The sequence below is a fragment of the Rhinolophus sinicus genome, linkage group LG15 (assembly GCF_036562045.2).
Source record: "Rhinolophus sinicus isolate RSC01 linkage group LG15, ASM3656204v1, whole genome shotgun sequence".
Taxonomy (NCBI): domain Eukaryota; kingdom Metazoa; phylum Chordata; class Mammalia; order Chiroptera; family Rhinolophidae; genus Rhinolophus; species Rhinolophus sinicus.
In genome coordinates this window covers 10997883-11004220 of record NC_133764.1, presented here as the reverse complement: position 1 = coordinate 11004220, position 6338 = coordinate 10997883, and positions in this window count along the sequence as shown.

Below are 6338 nucleotides of genomic sequence, written 5' to 3'. Positions count from 1 at the left end.
TTAAATTTCAACTTGAATGATACTAAATCATCTGTTCTCAAAGTCTATGGAGTCCCTATTTGAATGAATTTCACAGACATTTATTTAGTACCATTTTCTGACCATGTAGTGATGAAGACAAGTACAGCAGTAACTATAGTGATAATCACAGTGCCTGTTAGCAACACTGTCTTCTAAAAATATTTCAAGTAGTTTACAATAAAATATGCATATTCATTTATTTCTTCAACAAACATATTGAGTACCTACTGTGTGCCGGGTGCTGTAAAAGGGGTTGGGGATATAGTGGTGAATAAGACATACAAGATTCCTGCCCTCATATGACTCACATTCTAGTAAAGGAGACGTTGAAGTAAGTAAACAGATATACATTCTAGTTACAGACACAATAAAAGCCATGAAGGAAATGCACAGATTGATGTGAGAGAAGAGGAGGATGTAGGGGGTTATTCTAGAATTCAGCTGTCAGGAAGACACTGCCGGCTTAAGCTGTGACCTGAAGGATGAGAAGAAGACAGCCAAATGAAGGGATGAGGGAAGACAGTTCTATGCTCGTGAAACAGCCAGTGTAAAGGCCCTCAGGCAGAAAAGACTTGAGCCTATTAGAGGAAAAAGTTTAGTGTACAGGGGGAGGTGAATAAGGCAGGGCCAGATCAACCAAAGCCTTGGAATCCAGATTTTATTCCAACAATGATGGGAAGTCTTTAAAGGGTTTTTATTATTATCATTTTTTTTAAGGAGCAGTGAAGAAAATAAATAAACAAACAAACAAACAAGGGAGGGAGTCGTGTCCTGATTTATTTATTTTTTAAAGTAAATTTTGTTTTTTAAAGCAGTTTTAGGTTCACAATAAAATTGAGCAGAATGTACAGAGATTTCTCATATACCCTCTCCCTACCTTGCACAACTTCCCCTACTTAATTTGTTTTTAAAACATTTGGCTGCTCTCTGGAAATAAATTGGAGGGAGGCAGACATGATGGAGCCATGGATTAGTGTGAGCACGGTGAGGATGGAGAGAAGTGGACCAGTTTGAAGTATGTTTTGGAACTGGACCAGTTTGAAGTATGTTTTGGAACTAGTGCCTGCAGGACTTGGTGGTGGACTGGATATGTGGAGGTGGGTGAAAAAGAAGCAAAGAACCTAGGTTTTTAGCTTGAGTGAACTTGGCTGGATGATGATGCTATTTACTTCAGTGAGAAACCCTAGAGGAAGAACACAGGAGATTGTTTTGGGGCTTCTTTGAAACATCCAAGAGGAAACCTCAAGCAGGCAGTTGGAGGTATGAGTCTGCAGCTCAGGAGAAAGAGCTAGAGTCCTGCATTTAAAAGTACTGGGTATAGATGGGATTTATAGCCCTAAGGTTGGGTGAGCTCTATATGAGGTGCTGATTTCTTTATTCTCATAGATGAAGAAACAGCCCCAGAGAAGCTAAGTGACTATGCCAAAGTTAAACAGCGAGTGGCCCAAAGTGGGAAACGCATGTCTGTGTTTGGGAAGTACAAGAGGCCTTCAGGGGCTCTGTAGAGGAGCGACTGGAACAGGTAGGTTGGAGCCTAATTCTGGCAAGCTTTGAAACCAGGTGGAAACTTGTCCTGAATTGAGGGATCCTTGAATAGTTGTCTAAAGCCATTATTTACTGGGTTCTTCTTGGTTGAATTGAATCACCTCAGAGACTGATGCCATTGGCAGGGATTTAGGCTTCCCTGGTAGACTCCACAAGGCAGTGAGAGTGGTGGGTATTTTTCTGGACAGACAGGTCTGTGGGGCCTCTCAGCTCAAACTCTGACATGACACCTCAATTTCCGGAGCCAAGGTAGCCCCTAAGATGGACTGCTCAGATGAACTGCAGGGCTTGGAGGACTTCCTCTTCCCTTGGGGTTGGGGGAAGAGGAGACTCCCTCCTCTATTAACAGGCAGGAGACTTGGACCTCAAGTGGGGGAGATACTCTTTCTTGTCTAAGTTACATTTCTTTTTTTTTTTTTTTTAAAGATTTTATTGGGGAAGGGGAACAGGACTTTATTGGGGAACAGTGTGTACTTCCAGGACTTTTTTCCAAGTCAAGTTGTTGTCCTTTCAATCTCAGTTGTGGAGGGTGCCGTTCAGCTTCAAGTTGTTGTTCTTTCAGTCTTAGTTGTGGAGGGCGCAGCTCAGCTCCAGGTCCAGTTGCCGTTGCTAGTTGCAGGGGGCACAGCCCACCATCCCTTGCGGGAGTCGAACCGGCAACCTTGTGGTTGAGAGCCCGCGCTCCAACCAACAACTGAGCCATCCGGGAGGCAGCTCAGCTCAAGGTGCCGTGTTCAATCTTAGTTGCAGGAGGCAGAGCCCACCAACCTTGTGGTTGAGAGCCCACTGGCCCATGTGGGAATCGAACCAGCAGCCTTCGGAGTTAGGAGCACGGAGCTCTAACCACCTGAGCCACCAGGCCGGCCCTAAGTTACATTTCTAAGACTGGTTTCCCCTTCGCAGAGTTTAGAATTTGGTGAGTTCCACTCATCTCTGAGCCATCCAGCCCCCTTCAAAGAAATTGGGGCACCAGTGCCAAGAAGAAGCAGATATTCTAAGCTGGACCAAGCACACTGAACAGGAGAGGAGGCGAGCACAGGAGGGAGAAGGGCATGTACGTCCCAGGCCTGTTTCCTGGCCAGTCAGGACAAGATGGTCCTGAAGTGTGCCCAAAGTGTATTCTTTAATCTTTAACTTCAAACGCCCATCTCACTGTTCTACAATATTCTTTCTTCTTGATTTCCTCCAAGCTCTTGGCAATTTCTCCTGCTCACATTGCCCCCTCCCCGCAATCCATTCATTCTATAAACATTCAGAGCCGGCCACAGGCCAGGCTCTGTGGTGAATGTTGGGGATGCAAAGACCTTGCTTTCAGGGAGCTCACCGTCTGGTGAAGTAGACAGACATGTTGTCTGGTTGAGGTGAGCACAGAAGCAGTGAGGCAGAGAAGATGCCATCCAGGTCAGCCTGGGTATGTCAGGGATGGCCTCAGTGGGAGGTGAAGTCAGATCCCATTCTGAAATACACACGAGCTGGCCGGGTGGACAGAGGGTAGACAGGACTGGGAGTAGGACGATGATTGTAGGCAGGTTTACAGGCCTGGGACCCAAGATGCAGTAAGGGTATCCCCCTAGATTGGGGGCCTGCAGCTGAGGCCCCAACCTACACTTTGGCTCTTTCTTCTCTGAACACAGATATCACCTGCTCCTCACCTCCTCTCACATCTTGAGATATTCTTTTCATGGGTCTAGACCAGCCAGGAAGGGTTGATACCTAGCTAATGTTTCTTTATCTCTCACCCTCAGAACTCCCAGACCCGACCTTATCCTGAGGGCTAATCCTTCTTCAGGTTCTTTAGCTCTGGTGTCTCACCTGTCAAAAGACTTCCCAGATTTTCAGGCTAGATTTGGCCCCATATTGGTGCTCACTCAACCCCACATTCCCTGGTGGACTACGTCATTCTGCTCTGCAGTTGCCTGGCTACCTCTGAATTCCCCCCACTGGCCATAGGGCCTCTTACAGAGCAAGGCTTTTGCAACCACCTGGAAAGTGAATGAGCAAATGAATGATCATAGTCAACACTCTGTAGTCATTTGTGATTAGCTCATTCAGCTTCCTTCTTTTATGAGCTGGGTCTATATTGTCCCAGTCTTATTCCCTACTTACTTAATACAGTTTCTAAGAAACTTTCTAACTTCTCTCTCTAGCACCTAGGTTGAGCAAGAGAGTGATTAAGATTTTTGGGTAGGGCTTTTCCTCCAGCCCCAGAACCACTCCAGTCTCATTCTTTTCCAACTCCACCCTCTTTAGCTTCCAAAGAAGCAAGGTCAAAATCTTGAAGATCCCTCAGGCGTTCTTAATGAATCTCCTCCTATTCTCATACTAACTCCCATTTATAAATCCATCATTCACTGCTGGTAGACAGGTACTGGCCTGAGCACACAGACCAACATTAGATATATGTTATCTGATAATTCCCCGTATGGGGCAGAGATCATATGGTTAAACTCACCACCCTTGCATCCCAAGTATCTGGAGCTTAGTAGACTCAGTAAATATTAACTGAATGAATGGATAAGTGAACGAGTGCAGTTAAGATTTCTACTAAGATCCCAGCAGCTGAGTGCTATGAGAGCAGGTCCAAGAACAACCACCCCCCAAAAAAGGGTTGCCTATTTGCCCATTCTCAAGGTCCATTTGGTGTGTTTGACTTTTATGCAAGCCCTTGAGGGTGGAAGGAAGAATAGTCCCTGCCCAGGTTCCCTGATAAGGATAAATTCTCCCTGTGAAATATTTGTACCATGGAGAAACCCCACCTCAACCCCAATCCTTACCTGTTTTCTATCTGGGAATTCCTTCCATCAGCTGACTTAATTTACGTTCACATGCAACAAACAGTTCACTATGATCTCAGATGTATTTTTTTTAAAGGCATAGAAAAAGGTTGGTGGAAAATATGGTAAAACATTAATAGCAGTTGGCTCTGGGTGTTGGGTTTATGGTTAATTTTTAAATTTTCAATATTTTCTGAAAATTTTCTACAATGGACTGTTATTTTCATAATAAAGAAAATTTGACAGAATCTTTCTAATCATATAAAACCATTTCTCTTGATACAACTGGAGGCCTTTCCCTTCCATGTGACAGACAAATGGTACAAAAAAAAAAAAAAGCTGGTTTGTCCTCAAACCCAGTCTTTCCCACCTTCCTGAGCCCAGTTTTGCTGTGAGACTAATGTACTGGCCCCATCCAACTCTGAGCAGGCTTTCCAAGAACCTCAGAATTCCAGAACCTTAAGATGATTTTCCAATTCCTGTATGAATGCATTTATCTTCAGGAATGACTTGATTAATATATCCCTCAGACACACAAATGGAAGGCACCTTTGACATACTTTTTGTCTTTATCTTCTTCATTCAATTAACCACCAGTTCCATCAATTAGATATCCAAAATGTGTCTGGTAACTCAGCTTTTCCTCCCTGCCCCACTACAACTGCCTTGATCCAGGTCTTCATTTTTTTTTTTTTTTTAATTGGGGAACAGTTTGCTTTTCCAGGGCACATCAGCTCCAAGTCAAGCCGTTGTCCTTCAATTTAGTTGTGGAGGGCACAGCTCATTGGCCCATTTGGGAATCAAACCTGCAACCCTGTTGTTCAAAGCTTGCATTCTAACCAACTGAGCCATCCAGCTGCCCCAGGTTTTCATTCTTACTTACTTGGACTACTGTCAGATGCTCTTCACTGGTGTCTTAAGTCCAGTCTGGCTCCAATCCGCCCCCCCCCGCCCCCGTCCTTTTTTAGAGCAGTTTTATGTTCACAGCAAAGGGCACAGATATTTCTCATACACTTCATGCCCCACATGTGCAGCCTCCACCATAATCGTCATTTTAACTTTTAAACAATGCACCCAGAAAGTTTGTTTGTTTTACAAAGGAAAGGGCAGAAATTTCAGAAAATTGAGAGGAAGGAGCTGGGGGTGACAGTATAATGTGCTACATAAATGTATTAATTCAAGCTGATGTTTGCAGTTCACATCGTATCACAGAATTCTTAAAACAAGAACCAGAGTCAGGGTTTTGGATTCTAACCGCAGATATTTAGTTGCTCAGCTTGCTCCACAATACTGTTGTCCACCTAGCTTATTGAAGCAAACAAGGTAGCTGTGAAGGTAGTGCTGGAAACCTAGGAACTGAAGTAAGACTACAAAGTTTCAGGGAAAGAAGCTTTCCTCTCTAGAAGGAGGGCCAGAGAAATACATTTCAAGAGCGCTTGCTTCCAGCTTCATGGTCATCTTCTATGATTTAGAGAACGTTCGTGGAATTTAACATACCATTTTTTCTTATAATTTTTTTTATAAGGGTGCTCGCAGACAATTGTTTAGGTTACCACAGAGAACAGTTGGGGGGGGGGGGAAATCACAAGTAAGTGTACTCAGGTAGAGGTAGAATGGCCTCTATGGAAACCGTAGGGACCAATACGGACCAAGGATTTAAACAAGATGGTGGCTGGGATAGGACCGCTCTTTCCGGGTGAAACTCTATGGTACAGCAGGAACGTACAGCTTAAAGAAGTGAAGCTGAGATGGGTGGTAACCCGACCACAGCAGCGCAATGAGAAGAGTGGAGCGGAAAATGTCTCGCGCGCATGTGTGTAATCGGGGGGATGGGTTTTGAAACAAGGGGCCCACCCCACAACGCAAGTTTTCTGAAACGTGTGAGTAAAGTCCTGTTAAAGCCAAGGTGGGGCGTTTCCTATGACGCATGCGTTTAGACGAGACAAGCGATACAGTGGCGTGGTCTTTTCAACATCCGGCGTACAGACGACGTCTGAG